The sequence below is a fragment of the Pogoniulus pusillus genome, chromosome 3, assembly GCF_015220805.1.
Source record: "Pogoniulus pusillus isolate bPogPus1 chromosome 3, bPogPus1.pri, whole genome shotgun sequence".
NCBI classification, from domain to species: domain Eukaryota; kingdom Metazoa; phylum Chordata; class Aves; order Piciformes; family Lybiidae; genus Pogoniulus; species Pogoniulus pusillus.
Genome location: NC_087266.1, coordinates 38,039,501 through 38,058,660, shown reverse-complemented (window position 1 = coordinate 38,058,660; position 19,160 = coordinate 38,039,501). Strand labels below are relative to the sequence as shown.

At 41.4% G+C, this 19,160-nt stretch overlaps 1 protein-coding gene across 3 annotated transcripts in view; it reads right to left on the bottom strand.

Annotated features, from left to right (window-relative positions):
* PCDH9 (protocadherin 9) overlaps positions 1 to 19,160 on the bottom strand; it is a 991,969-nt gene that overhangs the window by 352,470 nt on the left and 620,339 nt on the right. The gene's annotated exons all lie outside the window — the stretch shown is intronic.

Sequence of the window (19,160 nt, the reverse complement as noted above, 5' to 3'; positions counted from 1 at the left end):
GTTTGCTTTTGGTCTCAATAAAGGCAACTGTCGTGGTAGGCCCAATAGGCACAAAATAGGCTTAATACATATACTGGCTTGGCCAGGCATGTTTTGCTGCTCCAAGAGAGAGGCAAGCGTGGGAAAAGAAGACAAAAGAACCTGGAGCCACTAAGTCTAAGGGCTCTGGCTTGCCCAGGGTCCTGTGGTAAACAAGGTACACACACTTAGCTTGTGCCTGCCTTGTGAAAGGCCTGTGCTTTTCCCAAATTTGGGTAAAGCAAGCCTATGGCTTTGCCTAACATGGTAAGGTTTGGACTGCCATTCTGATTGGCTATTCTGTATCCAAAGGGCAATTAATCTCAGCCTACATTGATAAAAGGAGACACGCAGGTAAACAACGTGCTCTGTCATTGTTCTGCTGTGCTCTGTAGTGCTCTGTTGTCCTCTGCTGTGCCTGATATTACCTGACATTATTACCTGCTGCCTTATTGTTTGCCTGGAAACTCCACTGTCATGAGTTCACCAGAAAGAGTCTCTAAATGCCTCCACACGATCGACCTGCATAGCCAGCATGATGTTGTGCTGAGACTGCACATTGCAAGACATCCTGCCTGCACCTGAAGGTCCCCTGCTAAGACTAGAAGTCCTGGAGATACACTGATCATCCAGAAGAGCCAGGAGACAAGGTCAGACATTGCCTGCCTCCTTTCCCCAGATGCCTGGGAAGAATCAAGTCTCAGCGGCCGACAAGATACAGTCACCTGAAAGCATTTGGACACTGGTCTGTGGCTAGCTCCCACGAGCCAGGTAAGAATAATAATTTGTGAGTAAATACTTAAAAGCCTCTTTGTAATTCTCCATTGCCTTCTGCCATAAACAGAAAGAGCTCCTTCAGTTCATCTAGTGGACAAGCGCCGTATTGACCCCAAGCGGCATTTGACCACAGGAATCTTCTATTCCAGTTCAATTAACAGTTACATATATTTTGCTGGATACTACTAGATCTAGACATTATCCATAGAATGATTCCATGACTGTGTAAGAACCTAAATATTATTAAAATTAGTGGTCAGGAGTGGTGAGAGTTCTGAATATCAAAATTAATAAACAATATTAATTTGGGGAAAATATCATCTTGCATTAATTAATTTCCCCTTCATAACAGCAGCACTGAAATTTGTAAAATTCTGTGAAGAAGTAGTAGCATATGAAAAAAAAAAAAAAGCCTAAGAATTCAGGTGCCCTTCTCTGTAGCAAAACTCCAAACAGCCAAAACAATAAAGTGAAGGGTTTCAAGAATCATGATTTTTCAACCCAGTGAATTCTAAGTTCTGTTATATTTTAATAGTGTTTTGACTGAAATTAATATTGCACTTCATGTACAACCTACAGGCTAAGCAATTCTAATTAGAGAATTATATGGTCACGGTCATGTATCAGGTCTAGATAATCTATAATCCAATTTTAACTGCTTGCTGAGAGTCAGATAATATTCTTGCTGCATGGCTCAGAATTTATCCTATTTGAGGAATACTGTGTAGATCTTCTACTGGAAGTTGTCTTGTCAGAGTGGATCTCTTCTTGACCTCAGAAATATCCCATGTAGAAATGGAATTGTCATATTAACCAGGTAACATATTTCATAGAATCAATCAAGTTGGAAAAGACTTCCAAGATCATCCAGTCCAACCTAGCACCCACCCTCCAGTCCAACATATCACCCAGCCCTATTCAACTAGACCATGGCACTAAGTGCCTCAGCCAGTCTACTCTTGAACATCTCCAGGGACAGCGACTCCACCACCTCCCTGGGCAGCCTATTCCAATGCCAATCACTCTCTTTGGCAACAACTTCCTCCTAACATCCAGCCTATACTTCCCCTGGCACAACTTGAGACTGCGTCGCCTTGTTCTCTTGCTGGTTGCCTGGGAGAAGAGACCAACTCCACCTGGCTACAGCCTTCCTTCAGGTAGTTGTAGACAGCAATGAGGCCACTCCTGAGCCTCCTCTTCTCCAGGCTAAAGACCTCCAGCTCCCTCAGACTCTCCTCCCAGGGTTTGTGTGCCAGGCCTCTCACCAGCTTTGTTGCCCTTCTCTGGACACATTCCAGTATCTCAAAATCTCTCTTGAATTGAGGAGCCCAGAACTGGACACAGTACTCAAAGGTGTGGCCTGTCCAGTGTTGAGTACAGGGGAAGAATAACTTCCCTTGTCCTACTGGCCACACTGTTCCTGATGACACAAGAAAATCAGAATTTCAGCTCCATGTGTGACAGCTGCAATGTTACTTTTAGTTTTATCATTAAAAAATGTTTAACAACAGGAATACGTTCAATAAATAAAAAGGGGAGTATCTTGAGGGTTTATGATGTACCTAGAAAGGTAAACACCTGGGCAGACTTTTCTGGAAATACAGAAAACATCTTCCAAGTTAGCTAAATTGTCTTATTAGAAAAACAATGACTTGAGTTCAATTTCATATCTCTCTCTCTCGCTACATATGGATATATATACACACACACGTACTTGTGATGGTTTGGATGTTACCTGCCCCCCCACACTTGTGAAAATCACCCAGACTAGACTCAGATGAGCTGAGATTTAGAATGAAGCTTTATATTTACAGCTTAGCACAATATACAAGCAGATACTTACAATATTTACAGGTACAGACAGAAATAGACAAGTTAAAAAGTAATACAGAAGCACAACAGCCCTCCCAGACACCAGAGTCCCCAAGAGGAGCTCCCAACCACCCTTCCACCTCCTTTCCACCCCTCTACCTTATCCCAGACTTTGTCTTACATTCAAGGTGAGTTTGGAGGATTGGCCAGGGGGGTTAGGAAGCAAAAGGATTAGATAGCAGGTTCGGGAGAAAAGCGCAGGTAGCCAGAGAGCAACTCTATTATCTATATTTATGTTCTTGTTTATATAAATCTCAGCAAGCCTATGAGTGCAGTAGACATCAGCATTGTTTCATTTTCACAGCCTATAATCTAATTCCTCTCACCAAAACACTCCAGCTAGTTTCAAACTTGCACAATACTTAGAGGGTGCTCTTGATCCACAAGTGAGTAGGTCCCAAAAGACTGACTCATGAGACCTGATATAACACAAAGAGCCAAGGCTTCCTTTTAACACCACAGAACCTGGCATTCTGACCAGGATGCTCCATTTATGTCTTATTCTCTAGGTTCTTTTCACATCTTTATTCTGCTCACTGTATTCTACATCAGGATTTCCAGCTGTAGAGACAAAGGTGGAAGTGATATAAGCAACTGTAGCCTTACACACATAAACATGCCTTGCAGTTAAAATCAGAAAAAAGAAAGAGTGGGGGAACAAATAATCAAGGAAAACCAAAATAAACACCTCTCAGTAGTGCTGCTGCTTGCATTTTGAGAACAGGTCTTGCATAGCAAACATCAGGAAAAGCCATTTTCAAAGGTTATCTGAACTCATGTTAAATAGTTGACTATTCAACCAAGCGCAAAATAGATCCAAAGGATGAAATAATAAAGCACCAGGGACAAAAGATCCACACACTATTTAACAGAGAATGAGGCTCTCTATAATGGAAACATAAGCAGAATCTCTTTCAGTACCTTGAAAAAAATCATTGCAAGCAAAACCTTGTGAAACATCAACATATTTTCCAACAGCTGTTTATAGTTCTTCCTTTTAAGCTGTTCACAGTTGTATGTAAAGGCAGCAATTTTAGGGTGAAAAAAAAAAAAAAGGGAAAAAAATTGAATGTTTTGCCATTTACAGGCATGCAACAAAAATAGCCTCACCCAGAAATAAATCATGACCATAGAATCACAGAATCAACCAGGTTGGAAGAGACATCAAAGATCAGCCAGTCCAACCCAGCACCCAGGCCTGGCCAATCAACTAGACCATGGCACTAAGTGCCTCAGCCAGGCTTTTGTTGAACACTTTCAGGGACAGTGACTCCTCCACCTCCCTGGGCAGCCCATTCCAATGCCAATCACTCTTTCTGGGAAGAACTTTCTCCTAACATCCAGCCTAGACCTCCCCCGGCACAACTTGAGACTGTCCCCTTGTTCTGTTGCTGGTTGCCCAACAGAAGTGACCAACCCCAACTTGATTACAGCCTCCCTTCAGGTAGTTGTAGACAGCAATGAGGTCACCCCTGAGCCTTCTCTTCTCCAGTCTAAACACCCTCAGCTGCCTCAGCCCCTCCTTACAGGGCTGTGTTCCAGGCCTCTCACCAGCTTCGTTGCTCTTCTCTGGACACATTCCAGTATCTCAACATCTCTCTTGAATTGAGGGGCCCAGAACTGGACTCATGATGTGGCTAAAATACTCTTTTTTGCAATGTGAATTGAAATAAAATAATGTGAATTGAAAAAATTGTCAGTTTTCTAAGATGCATTTTGAAGGTTTAGATAGAGATTATTTAATATTCAGTAATCATTGTTATAGTTTCTGGCTAAGTCATGCAGAATGACAATGTATTATAATTATAGAATCAAAGAATCAGTCAGGGTTGGAAGGGACCACAAGGATCATCTAATTCCAAACCCCCTCACATGGGCAGGGACACCCTACCCTAGATCAGGCTGACCACAGCCTCATCCAGCCTGGCCCTAAACACCTCCAGGGATGGGGCCTCAACCACCTCCCTGGGCAACCCAGTCCAGGTTCTCACCACTCTCATGCTGAACAACTTCTTCCTCACCTCCACTCTGAATCCCCCCATCTCCAGCTTTGCAATGCTCCCCCTAGTCCTGTCACTCTCTGATAGCCTAGAAAGTCCTTCCCCAGCTTTTTTGAAGGTCCCCTTCAGATACTGGAAGGCCACAATTAAGAGCAATACAGTACAAAACAGAATACAGTACAAAGCATCTGCAGTGTTTTTTGCTCCATTTTCAGAGAAAAAGCTCACAAGTATGACAACTCCACATTTTTTTTCTTCTTAGGAAGCCAGGAAGTGAGATTCTTACAGTAACGTGTTTAAGATAGTAGTGGTTTAACCCCAATTGGCAGCTAAGCACCACAGAGCTGCTCACTCATCCAGTGAGACAGGGGAGAGAATCAGAAGGATAAAAGCGAGAAAACTTGTGGAGTGAGATAAAGACAGCAAAAGCTTCACACGCAAGTAAGGCAAAATAAGGAATTAATTCACTATTTCCCTCAGCAGGCAGGTGTTCAGCCATCCCCAGGAAGGCAGGACTCCCATCAGGCATAACAGTTACTTGGGAAGAACTGTATCACCTTCCTTCCTTCTCCCTCTACTCTTTTATTGCTGAGCATGATGTTATATGGCAGGGAATACTCTTTTGGCCATTTGGGGCCAGCTATACCAGCTGTGTCTTCTTTCAGATTCTTGTGCAACCTCAGCCTACCCACAAAAAGTCATAACTTTGTGTAAGCATTGCTAAAACATCCCTCTTATCAGCACAATAGTGGTCACAAATCCAAAACATAGCCTCATGCCAGCTACTAGAGTGTATGGAGGATAGCTGGCCAAGGGCATTGAGTCCAGCATCAGTAAGTTTGCAGACGACACCAAGTTAGGAGCAGGTGTGGATCTGTTGGAGGGTAGGAGAGCCCTGCAGAGGGACCTGGACAGGCTGGATGGGTGGGCAGAGGCCAATGGGATGAGATTTAACAAGGCCATGTGCAGGGTTCTTCACTTTGGATACAACAACCCCAAGCAGTGCTACAGGCTGGGGACAGAGTGGCTGGAGAGCAGCCAGGCAGAAAGGGACCTGAGGGTGCTGGCAGAGAGGAGCTGAAGATGAGCCAACAGTGTGCCCAAGTGGCAAAGAGAGCCAATGACATCCTGGCCTGCATCAGGAGCAGTGTGGCCAGTAGGACAAGGGAGGTTATTCTTCCACTGTACTCAGCACTGGTCAGGCCACATCTTGAGTGCTCTGTCCAGTTCTGGGCTCCTCAGTTCAAGAGAGATGTTGAGATACTGGAACATATCCATAGATGGGTGATGAAACTGGTCTGGAACACAGCCCTGTGAGGAGAAGCTGAGGGAGCTGGGGTTGTTTAGCCTGGAGGAGGCTCAGGGGTGACCTCATTGCTGTCTACAACTACCTGAAGGGAGCTGTAGCCAGGTGCGTGTTGGTCTCTTCTGCCAGGCAGCCAGCAACAGAACAAGGGGACACAGCCACAAGTTGTGCAGTCAGGGGAGGTCTAGGCTGGATGTTAAGAGGAAGTTCTTGCCAAAGAAGGTGATTTGCCATTGGAATGGGCTGCCCAGGGAGGTGGTGGAGTCACTGTTTCTGGAGATGTTGAAGAAGAGACTGTCGGAGGCACTTAGTGCCATGTCTAGTTGATGAATAGGGCTGGATGATAGGTTGGACTGGCTGATCTTGGAGTTCTCTTCCAACCTGGTTGATTCTATGATTCTATTCTACCATGAAGAAAATTAAGTACAAGTCATCTGGAACTCATGAGAACTTCTCTTGTGCAAAGCAGACTGGCAAATGTTATGTTTTTCCTTCGCAGGCTCTTTTTTAGTCATCTGGAAAGTAAAACTTTATACAATGGAAGTGTTTTAATTAAGTAGTGTGTTTAGAGCCCTTATTAGGAGTTGAAATGGCAGACTGACTTAGACTCTATAGCTTCTTCATATAAGAAAACAGAAAAATGATCTGTGATTGATAGTTCCTAGTTTCTTGCTGCTATCTCTCCCTGCTGACACTAATATAGATGAAACATGGCTTATTATCTTTGGCTTTATGACTCAAATAATGTTCTTGTAAGCCACTAAGGAAGCTTGCCTTTCTAGGTGGGAAACATTTACAGAACAAAATAGCTCTTTTAGGAGAAGGCTTGCTGTTCCGCATGGAAAGATTTTGTTGGGGGAGCAAAGGCTTGACTACATCATCACGTGGCAACAAGGGGAGAGCAGTGCCTTTTTCAGCACAGATCCTGCTCTGAAATTTTATACTTATGACAGCTGCCTCAGTGACATGCTAGGATCCTTCTCTGAAATGCAAATAATGTAAAACTGCATTATGTATCATTAAGGAGAGTTATGACATCTTCTGCCAAAATTCCTGCGTGGTCATGTCAGAGTTAATACTTGACAAATTTCTTTTGTATACAAGTAGGGACTAGATAGAACAGAGTAACCTTGGGAGGATAAAACAGAAACTGAGGTAGTGGAAAACAAGAAATGAAAAGATTATAGGAGACATTAAAACCTAACTGTAACAATTTCACTGTTACCTTCGCTAGTAAAGATGAGTTGGTGTTGAATAACATTTTTCTCTGAACTCTGAGGACATTTTCCCAAGCAACTACTTTAAAATGCCTCTTGCAGTAGATTGAATTTGGTAAACTGCCAGATGCCTAACCTGTCATTCTCTCACTCCCCATCCTTGACAGGACAGGGGAGAAAATAATAGAGAAATGCTCATGGGTTGAGAGAAAAATGAGAAGAATGCTTAACACTGAGTTTGGAGGGCTGTTTACATTCATTTGCTGGTGGCGTCCTCTTACCAGACTACCTCTACTCCTCAATGGGCATCTCATAGCACTTCCAAGACCAGTGAGGAGCACTGCTGACTGCAATCACATTGCTTACTCTTGCTTTGCCATGTTGGTGCTCTCTTCTTGCAGAGATGGAACAGCAGTAACCCACCAGTCCTCCTCTGCCATGCTCTGCCTAGCTCTTTCTTGGGTCTTTTCTGCATCCCCAGTTTTCCAAATCTGAAAACCACACTGCACAAACATTTGCAGAGAGCAGGAGAGGGACCAAGACACAGGAAATACTTGGAAGGCCACAATAATGGCTAGGGACCAAGACACAGGAAATACTGGAAGGCCACAATACAGGCCAGGAAACAATAATATCTTGGCCGTGCTTTAGCCACTGCTGTTCTCCTCTGGTGCCACAGCAGACAGGTTGCCCAATGTAGATGGAATAGCATGCAGGAATGAGAGAGTGATTTGCCATTGGAATGGGCTGCTCAGGGAGGTGGTGGAGACACCATCCCTGGAGGTATTCAAGAAGAGACTGGCTGAGGCACTTAGTGCCATAGTCCGGTTGATTGGACAGGGCTGGGTGCCAGGTTGGACTGGCTGATCTTGGAGGTCTCTTCCAACCTGCTTGATTCTACGATTCTGTGACCTTGACAGACAAAATACACCTGACTTGGGGAAAATGATTTTAATTAATTGATGGTTAAAATAAAGATGGACAGTGAGAAATAAGGAAGGGGGGGAGGGGAGAAGGAAAAAGAAACCAAGCCAAACCAAAAAACCCAAACAACAGTAACAAAAGAAAACAAGCCACCAAAACAAAATCTCACACCAAAACCAGAAAACCCAGAAAACAAACACACAGTAACACCTTCCTCTTCCGTTTTCCCAGGCTCAACTGCACCCCTTGACTCCTGCCTTGTGGATAAACTACTCTGGTGTGGATTTCTGCATGGGCTGCTGGGCGCTGCTGTCTGCATTAGCAGCTGGAGGGCCTCCTCACCCTCTTTCTTCTCCCACCTTGTTTTTATTAGAGATATTTCTATTAATGTTTTTCTCCATTTCTCATTGCCAAGCAACATATTTTACCCTTTCTAAAATATATTTTCCCCACTGTTGTGAAGCACTTAGGGCTGGATAGAAATGCCTGTGCCTGGCAAAAGGCAGACACAGTCTCTCCTTGCTGAGGCCAATCCTGCAGCCCCTGCTGCCAGTGTCTGGGCACCTATGACAAATACACCTCTACAGAATCATGAAAACCACATCCAATAAGTGAAAAAAAAAGGGAGTGGGAGCAGCACAAAAATATTAAGTGATGAATTTGAAAAAATATGACTATTTAGGAAAATAAAGAAGTAGACACTTCTTTCAGAGCTTAGAGCTATGCTGAGCAACGAGACAGAGGTTCTTTCTAAGCAGTTGTAGAGAATTTTTCATCTATTGTTCTGATTTACAGTCCAGATTAAACATGAAAAATTAAACATTTCTATTTTTTAAATTTAGTTGAAACACTAGAGCCAGAAAGGTTAAAAGCAGTTCAGGGAACAATCACAGAAACAATGTAAGGTTATGATTTATGCAGCAGGGTCAGACTGATAATGAGCAAAACTGCTAATCAGTGCCCACAGATATTAGATAATAAATTCAACAGGTTGAAATTGGTATTTGTAGTGCAATAAATATTAGTCTAATGATTGAATTAATCCTAACACAGAGAAATTCTCACATGTAAAATCTGTTTACCACATAACACACTAATGAAGATAAAACTGGTAAGTCTGTTTTTTCACCCTTATGAATTAAGTGTTATTTGGGAAGAGCTGCCGAGGCATTAAGTGGTAAAGCTGTGTAAGAGGCACCTGAGAAGATATGAGCAAACAGGAGACAGCAAGAGATAAAGTATTTGTTCTTCATTACATTTTGTATGGCTAAATACAAATTATTTGTATCAAGTAAGCTGCTATGCAATACAGGTCTAGAAAAACCAAAGTGTTTCATAATTAGCTGATCATTCTGGTGCTTGCTAAAATTGGATTTTTCTGGATAAGTAGAAAACTCCACATATGTCTCTGCTCAAGACTGGAAGCTTAGACCTCTATGCTAATTAACTTTTATTTCTGATCATCAAAAAAGTGTGCTTACAATGACAACTAAGGAGAACTTTCCTGAAATGTCTTGCCTGAAAAAGCAGCATCTTGAAACAAACAAACAAGCACACGAAATCCCAACAATGAAAGTTATTGCTTTCCTCTCCTTTAACATGCCCAGTTTTTATTATAGGTATAGCCATTACAGTAGAATGCACTATTTCAGAATCATAGAATCACTGAATCAGTCAGGGTTGGAAGAGAACACAAGGATCATCTAGTTCCAACCCCCTGTCATGGGTAGGGACACCCTACCCTAGAGCAGGCTGCCCACAGCATCATCCAGCCTGGCCTCAAACACCTCCAGCAATGGGGCCTCAACCACCTCCCTGGGCAACCCATGCCAGGCTCTCACCACTCTCATGCTCAACAACTTCCTCCTCATGTCCACTCTGAATCTCCTCACCTCCTGTTTTGCTCCATTCCTCCTAGTCCTGTCACTCCCTGGAAGCCTAAAAAGTCCCTCTCCAGCTTTTTTGTAGGCCCCCTTTAGATACTGGAAGGCCACAAGAAGGTCACCTGGGAGCCTCCTCCTCTCCAGATTGAACAGCCTCAACTCTTTCAGTCTGTCCTCATAGCAGAGGTGCTGCAGTCCTCTGAGCATCCTCGTGGCCCTTCTCTGGACACATTCCAACACGTCCACAAGTTATTAAGTACAGAAGCAGATGCTAAGCCCAAGTTTATAGTCACTTATCTGTTTCAATGGAAAAGCAAATTTGGACTTTTTCATCCAGTAAAATAATTTAAATTATTTACTTATTTAATTTGGGCTAAATATTCTAGGCCAAAATCAAGTGAAAAACCTCCAGCATCTTGTCATCTTTACCACTAAGTCTGAGTATTCCACCCTGTATACCTGCTATTAAAAGAAAGACATTTGCATATGATTTATACTTTCATTTCAGATGGAGCAAGCAGAATGCATAGAAATTACACACATTTGAGGAAGTAATGCTACGAATGATACTAAAAAAACAAACCAAACCAAAAGCCAAGACCTTATACTATTGCTAGTGTTAGCAGAGAAGTGCAATATGCATCTATTTTCTCAATGCATTTTGGAGGTCAGTGCTATCTGTTCCTAAGCATCACATCTGGCATCATGACCGTTTCATGCTACTAGCTAGTACAGACATGCTCCTCAATTGTCATAACCTCAATCTAATTATACCAATTTTAATTGGAAGGAGGATGAATCAAGAAATATGACACTCATCTTTTACCCCAACTAAATACTTTCTTTTTCAGTTTGTGTTGTTTTCCAGTTTGCTGTGGAATTTCACAGTCTTCTGAGAAAAAGCAATCTTTCCTTCAAGACTGTTCAGTTGACAGAATGATTCATGGACATTTTTGAGCCAGAAATAGAACAGCTTTCTGACATTTGAGCACTCAGAGATGTTCTAAAATGTTTCAGTGTACATGGAAGAATTACTATACCAATGCTGGATCCCAAAACCTCTATTTTTCATACATCATGCCTACCCTGTTTTGCATAATCTATCCATTTGGCTGCTTACTTGACACTTTCCAAGCCATTCTCCAGTAACATCAGATGGATCTCTCTTCTTTTCTCTCTCTGCACTTGTGCGACAGAGTAAGCAATATAACAGGCACTTCTAAAGCTGTCCCACTGAAAAATATACTCTGTCTTATCTCAAAATCAAACATATTGATTTCTAAATGAAAGGCATAACATATACGGAGACATCGACACACTTTGCTACTAGGATTTACTCTTTCGGTACATGAATGTCCACAACAGTTGAACTAAATTAGACAGAAGGGTAGAATAGGCTGGATGTTAGGAGGAAGTTCTTCCCAGAGAGAGTGATTTGCCATTGGAATGGGCTGCTCAGGGAGGTGGTGGAGTCACTGTCTCTGGAGATGTTCAAGAAAAGACTGGATGAAGCACTTCAGTGGCATAGTCCAGTTGACTGGACAGTGCTGGGTGATAGGTTGGATTGGCTGACCTTGGAGGTCTCTTCCAACCTGGTTGATTCTATGACTCTACAATATATACTTTCAGTTGAACAAGCAGGAGATACAGACTTACAAAAGGTCACAGAATATGTGGTTCCAAATGCAAAAAAAAACCAGCTTGGTGTTGTCAGCAAACTTGCTGAGCAGACTCTGTCTGTGCCCTCATCAAGTCACTGATGAAGACATTGAACAGGACTGGCCCCAGCACTGATCCCTGGGGGACACCACTAGTCACAGATCTCCAGCTGGACCTGGCACCATTGATCACCACCCTCTCAACTCTACCTCGTAACCAGTTCCTAATCTACCTCACTGTTTGCTCTTCCATCCCACACTTCCTCAGCTTGCTCACTAAAATGTCATGGGAGACGGTGTCAAAGGCCTTGCTAAGGTCAAGGAAGACTACATCCACTGGTTTCCCTGAATCTACCCAGTCAGTTATGGCATCATAAAATGCTATCAGGTTAGTCAAGCATTACTCCCCCTTGGTATATCCATGCTGACTACTCCTGATAACCTTCTTCTCTTCCAAGTGCCTTGAGAAGCTTAACCTTTAAATAATAATGCTGTTATTGTTTGTAAAATAACACAGATAAAACTCACAGAAGTCTCTAAAGTTGTCTTTTCCACACTAGTCTCCTCTTTTTTACGTGACCTCTTCTTCTGCCACGTACACAGAGAGTTTCTCAAAAGTGATGTCTGACTTTCAGGATAGAAAGTGAGCAACAATACATGCTCTTAACAAAAAAGTATTTTGTTCTATTGGGACACATAACTCATATTATAGACTTAAGTGTGCATAATGTCTAATTAGGGTTAAGAGCCTGGTTTTTATTAATTAATTGGGCAAGCATCCTATGCCTAATACAACAGTGTATTCAGAAACAGAGCTTGAGAGCTCAGGCTCACTGTTAGAATTTCACAGAATTGCAGAATTAGGGCTGGAAAGGGCTATCAAAGACCATCCAGTTCCAACCTCCCTGTAATGGGCAGGGACACCTCACACTAGATAAGGTTGCTCAGAGTCACATCCAACCTGGACTTAAAAACTTCCAGTTGCACATTGCAGTGTCTCACCACCCTTATGGTGAAGAACTTCTTCCTAACATTCAATGTGAATCGCCCCACTTCTAGTTTTGCTCCATTTCCCCTAGTCCTATCACTACCTGGCACCCTAAAAAGTCCCTCACCAGCTTTCTGGTATGCCCTCAAGATATTTGAAAGCCACAATAAGGTCTCCTTGGCGCCTTCTCTTCTCCAGACTGAATAACTCTTTCAGTCTGTCTCCATAAGAGAAGTGCTCCAGCCATCTGATCATCCTCGTGGCCCTTCTCTGGACTTGTTCTGGCATGTCTAGATCTTTCTTGTAAGAGAGGCTCCAGAACTGAATACAGTACTCCAGGTGAGGTCTCACCAGAGTGGAGTAGAGAGGGAGAGTCACCTCCTTCGACCTGCCACAGTTCTGTGTTGATGCAGTCCAGGTTACAATACGCTTTCTTGGCTGCAAGTGTACACTGACAGCTCATGTCAAGCTTCTTGTCCACCAGTACCTCCAACTCCTTTTCTTCAGGGCTGCTTTCAAGAGCATTTCTTGAAATGCAACCATAAAAGTCTGTATAATATCAACAGACCATAACCACTGATCTATCAGCTTATTTTCAATAATGTCTAGTTTTAAGATCATGCTATCTCTTTAAATACTGAAGGGAAGTTGGGTAGCTAAAGGTAAGTATCATTAGTAAATATCTAAATCACTTGAACATCTATGTACCCTAGCTGAATATGGTATCTATATGGATACAAGTATGCATAGACATTTGCATATAGAGTTCTACAGCTGGCACTGTGCCCTGTACTCATCTATTATCTCATTAGATATTTTCACTCATCTGCCAAAAGTATCATTAATATGTTTCCAAACTGTGTAGTTGTTCACACCAATAGAGATGTCTACTATTAAATTTCTATTTACAAGAAAATGTATGATTGTCACACCAATAGAGATTCCTACAATTAACTTTCTATTTACAATGAAAATACATGATTTACATTCATAATGAAGCAACAATAAAGGTCATGTATCTATATGTGCTAGTTTGAAGCTAGCTGGAATGTTTTGATGAGAATAATTAGATCATAGGCTGTGAAAAGGAAACAGTGCTGATGTCTACTGCATTTGTAGGCTTGCTGAGATGTGTAAGAACAAGAACACAAACATAGATAATGGAGTTGCTGTCTGGGCTTTGGGCTGAACTTCTCTCTCTCTCTAACCTAACCTGCTGTCTTTGTGACTAATCCACCTGCTTCCTAACCCCCCTGGCTGACCCTCCGTACTACTTTAAGCATAAGACAAGATCGTGGGTAAGGTTGAGGGGTGGGAGAAAGGTGGAAGGGTGGTTGAGGGCCCCTCCTGGGGACTCAGGTTTCTGGGAGGGCTGTTGTGTTTCTGTATTACCTTTTTAACTTGTCTATTTCTATCTACAGCTGTATATATATTGTAAATACCTGCTTGTATATTGTGCTAAGCTGTCAATATAAAGCTTCATTCAATTTCCAGAGCTGCCGAGTCTAGTCCGGGTGATTTTCCAAAGTGTTAGGGGGGTGGGTAACACCCAAACCATCACAGTATAGCATCCAAAAAAAACCCCAAAACCTAGCCCTGGACTAGTGGCAAGAAGCAATTACCTCATACTGTTCCTTTCATTTCTCCTGAGAATAAACATATAATCTAAAACTATCATTCAAACAACTAATCCACTGTGCTCTGGATGATTACTTTCGAGGCATTTGGTTCCTCTTCCGAATGATTCAAGGAATCTGCAGTTAATTAAGCTGAAAAAGGCAGTAGTGCAGGGAAGATTTTGATTACAATTTTAATTTCACAAAATAACCTACAAATGACTTTAAAATTGCTGGTAACACCACACTACTACTAACCACCTACATATTTTTGCTGAAAGACTGCAGCTAGAATCCATTAGTTAATGACTATGCTGTGCTTGCCAGATCACATTCACACTCAACAACCACCACGAAGTGGCTGAGTTTCAAGGGCCTTGCAATAATGTTGAAAATTAAAACCAACTTCTTTTGTTATATTTTTTTTTGCAAAACCAATACATTAAAACCAACCCCCCAAGCTAAACAAAACCAACCAAAAAAAAACCCAACAACCACAAAAAACAGCCAATTCCAAAGCACCAACACACAAACCTCTAAAACAAGCAAGCAAAAAATCCCAAACACCCAAGTAGAAAAAAAATAAAGAAAAAAAAAAACCTGTTTTGTATGCCCTTGCTGTTTTATAGTATTAAGTGTTTGGCAACAGTGAAATATGTGCTTGCATATTTTAAGTGTGTTTTAAATTGCAACAGCTTACGTGTTTTGACTAAGAAACTGCTTTTACTTAAATTCAGTAATTGACCACTGCTCTTTAACAAGCTGTGCTAGTTTGAAGCTAGATAGAATGTTTTGGTCAGAAGAATTAGGTTACAGGCTGTAAAAGGGAAACAGTGGTGATGTCTACTTCACTCATAGGCTTGCTGAGATGCATAAGAACAAGAACAGAAACATAGATAACATAGATGCTCTCTGGGCTTTGGGCTGCATCTCTCTCTCTAACCTAACCTGCTGTCTGTGTGACTAAATCCACCTGCTTCCTATCCCCCTGGCCGACCCTCCAATCTTCCTTGGGCATAAGGCAAGATCTGGGGTAAGGGAGAGGGGTGGGAAAAGGTGGAAACAAAAAAGCCACCATAAAAACTCACAAACTTGTGTGAGCTTCCATCCTATGACAGAGGTTTGACTAGATAATAATGCCTCAAAATTCTAAAACTCTATGCATCTCTGCAGTAGATGTGGGCTTGCTGTGATAAGAAGAGAAGGCTTGTGAAAAGGTAACTCTTACCGATAGGAGACAATAACTCTTAGTTATTGTCAGTCTTTGTTTTAGCATGTACCACTGACAACAACAACCGAGGTTTCTGAACTGTCCTGCCCGTCACCAGCTATGGCATCCACAGGCACCAGCTCTCAAGTAATATGCAGCCTTTAAATTCCTTTAATCCTCTAACCCTTCTTAGAAGTCTGACTAGCCCCCATACCTCATCTAGCTTTTCCAGCTTACTGCTGAGGACTCCCAATTTCTCATCTTGAATGGCATCAGCAGCTAGAAAGTTCAGACACATTAGGTGTTCATCATAGAGAAGAGATGGGACAAGTTCCTGTTTTGTTGCCCATTCAGTGGCTGAGCCATCCTGATTTACACTTCAATTAGCTTTGGTGTATGGGAGAGTAGAACATGAACAGATGTAGCAGAGTGGCTTTTCTAAACCAAGACAATTTAAAAATCCTTACTGTAATGAGGCAGCAAAGAGATGTAAAGAGATAGCAATACCTCTTCTGCCTCTCAGATTTTATTTATCTTTTTAAAGAACTAAGTGCATGGGCTAAGATTGAATTCAGACTTCAGACCATTTTATAGCCCTTCCGTAGGCTAATTCACCAACTTGACTCCAGTTTTTCTTACTCCTACTCGCCTGTAGCTAAATGTGACAGCGTTAGATTCTGTGTGAGGTATGAAGTTGTGTTTAATGAAATGGAGGAAATGACTCAAAGGCAAATGTTCCTATTTTAGTTCACACAGAGTCTCGAATTATGAAAACACAAGAGTAACTATGGACAGTGACTTATCCAGAGCAAAGCATTAACAGAGTAACATTTCTTCCTACACCTTAGGATATTCAGCTATGGACTTTAATATTGCCAAGTAAGACAAGAAACTTTTGAGGCAGCAAAATGAAAAGCAGGATTAAGCAGAGGGCATGCCCTCAAGGTTAAACCATCATCATCCATTGGGTGTACTGATAGTGACACTGCAAAACCAAAGCTCTCTGCATGAAATGCTTAGCTTCTCCACACGACCCTATCATATGACCAAGTGTAATACAAGACAGTCTTGCCATTGCTCTGAACTTTAATCATAATTGTACCATTGCCACAGAGATATTCCAACTTATTACTAGAATTATAGTATGATTTAATACCCCTGACATCACCTGACTAAACCACCACAGTGTTAGGTTTATTTCAAAGTTGGAACACAAGTATTTATCAGTCACATTCATCCCTGCAATTTTTAATGTACTGGAAATGAAAAAGCCATCTACAAACAGCATTGTTGGTAGATAACATTATAACATTATTTCCAAGAATATGAAATTGCTTTGGAATTTATAATGAATAACTTAGGACATAATAGAATGTTCTCCTTAATTTGAAGGTCATCTTTTTTACTCAGTAAAGAATTGAGTTTCCAAACAGGGGTTTTGTTACAATATACCCCATTTTTTATACAGCTTTGTGTTATGTAACATATATTGATTCTGCTTATTAATGAAGTGTAGAAATTAGGAAAGCATTTACTTAGCTTCATAAACATATATCAGAAAACATAAATATTATATCTCTGTCTGATTTTAAATCGTTGGAACTATGGCATAGATTCATCCACAGTGTATAGCAGGCTTTCTCCCTAGAGCAGTTCTAACATTCCACTAAATATATACCATTCCTTTTTATCTCTTTGAAGAAACACTAATCGCATCTACAGCTGCAGTTACCAAAATATGATGCATGGAGCATTTTCAAGGTGTATTTTCCCCCTTTTTTTACACTAGGAGGCACATTTTTACTTCACAGAGTTCTACTGCACAGCTCTGCCTCATGAAACCCTTAAATATGTTAACAATTGCTATCTAAATTTAAGTCCCTGACAACCTTTACTAAACCACAGCAAAAGAAGAATTCTTCACTAATGATAGGGGTTATACTTTTTATTGAGATGAAAGCCACACTTACAGTAGTGAAAAATAATATACTGCCCCCAATTGCTGACAAACAAACCCACAGATTTCTTTTGAGTGATTACCTAATAATTGGCATTAAGATGTCAGAAAGATGTACATATTTAATACAACTGATGATAAAGAAGATGTTTGTGTTATAAGTGGTCTGTAGTCACAGAAAACCATTAAAAAGTAGGATTTCTGGTCTATAAAACTGTACCAGTAGGTACATTATTTCCAAGAATATGAAATTGCTTTGGAATTTGTAATTAATAACTTAGGTCATAATAGAATGTTCTTCTTAATTTGGACATCATCCTTTTTACTTAGTAAAGAATGAGTTTCCAAACAGGGGGTTTGTTACAATATACTCTGTTTTTTATACAGCTTCATATAGAGCTTTGTAACAGTATGTACAGTTTTACAGTGATTTTGCTTTCTTAGTGGCAGTTTTTTAGATCCTAAAGAAACTTAATCTCTAAGTTCTTAGCTGATATACTAAGAGATAATCATCTGATTGATCTTTGAATATCTTCCTTTACTTTTTTATAAGTATTGCAATAAACGTAGTCTTCACATGCAAAAATCAGTACTAATTTAGAGAACATGCAAGGTCAGCACTCCACACATGAAAGCACAGTTCAGACTATTCAAAATCATTAGCTTCCAAGAAATTACAGAATCTCCTTTGTGGCATCTGCTTTCTTTTCAACAGACTCGCAACACTGTAATGTTTACAATCGTTCTCTTTTGATTGTCATCATGGTGACAAATAATGTATCTAGCTAACGTCCAGCTGTTTTCCCTTTCTACTGGCCATGCTTCTGGCAAAGCCATGGTCAACAAGGCAAGGGTAAAGTTGTTAATCACTATATTTACATGCAATAAAAACATTCTAACATACATAAAGTTTGTCTTATAAACTTGTGTAGAGTTATATCATCATAATCACGACTCTTGAATAGTGAGACTTCTTGTCTCACTCTCTCCATATTTGAATTATTTGTTGTTACTATCATTTAATAATGCAGGGGAAGACCATAGCTCTGGTGTTGCTCTCTCAAGCTACATCATTTTCAAATGTGTTGCTCACTGATATAAAAATTCTTATAAAGCATATCAGGATGTAATGGTGAACCACGAAGAGGTTGCAACTGGTGGATTGCCGGGGTTTGAACAGGATTGAGCAGAATTGAGCAGAACTGAATAGTCTGAGAAAATAAGGGGAGTAGGCAGGATTGAGTAACTGAACTGATAAGGAGGCACAGCTGCAGCAAAGTGGCCATGGGAGGCTAGCAGAGAAGCTGCTATCTGCAGCTGAGCTGTGCGAGAAAGGCAGGCTGGTCAGCCCTGGGAACAAGCAATGTTGTGGCTAAGCTGCTGCAAGGCGGGATTAAGGGGGGTAGTTGGTCAGGTCTGCCTCTGTGCGTGTGGACAGCCCATTTCTGCCAATGTAACCCTATCAAAAGTACATGCCCCTGTACTAAACTCCACTATATAGGTATCACACTTAGCTTCAATAAACGGATAGACCATTATGCAAGTTCTTGCCAGAGAGAGTGATTTGCCATTGGAATGGGCTGCCCAGGGAGGTGGTGGAGGCACCGTCCCTGGAGGTGGTCAAGAAAAGACTGGATGAAGCACTTAGTGTCATGGTCATTGACTGGCTAGGGCTGGGTGCTAGGTTGGACTGGCTGATCTTGGAGGTCTCTTCCAACCTGGTCAATTCTATGA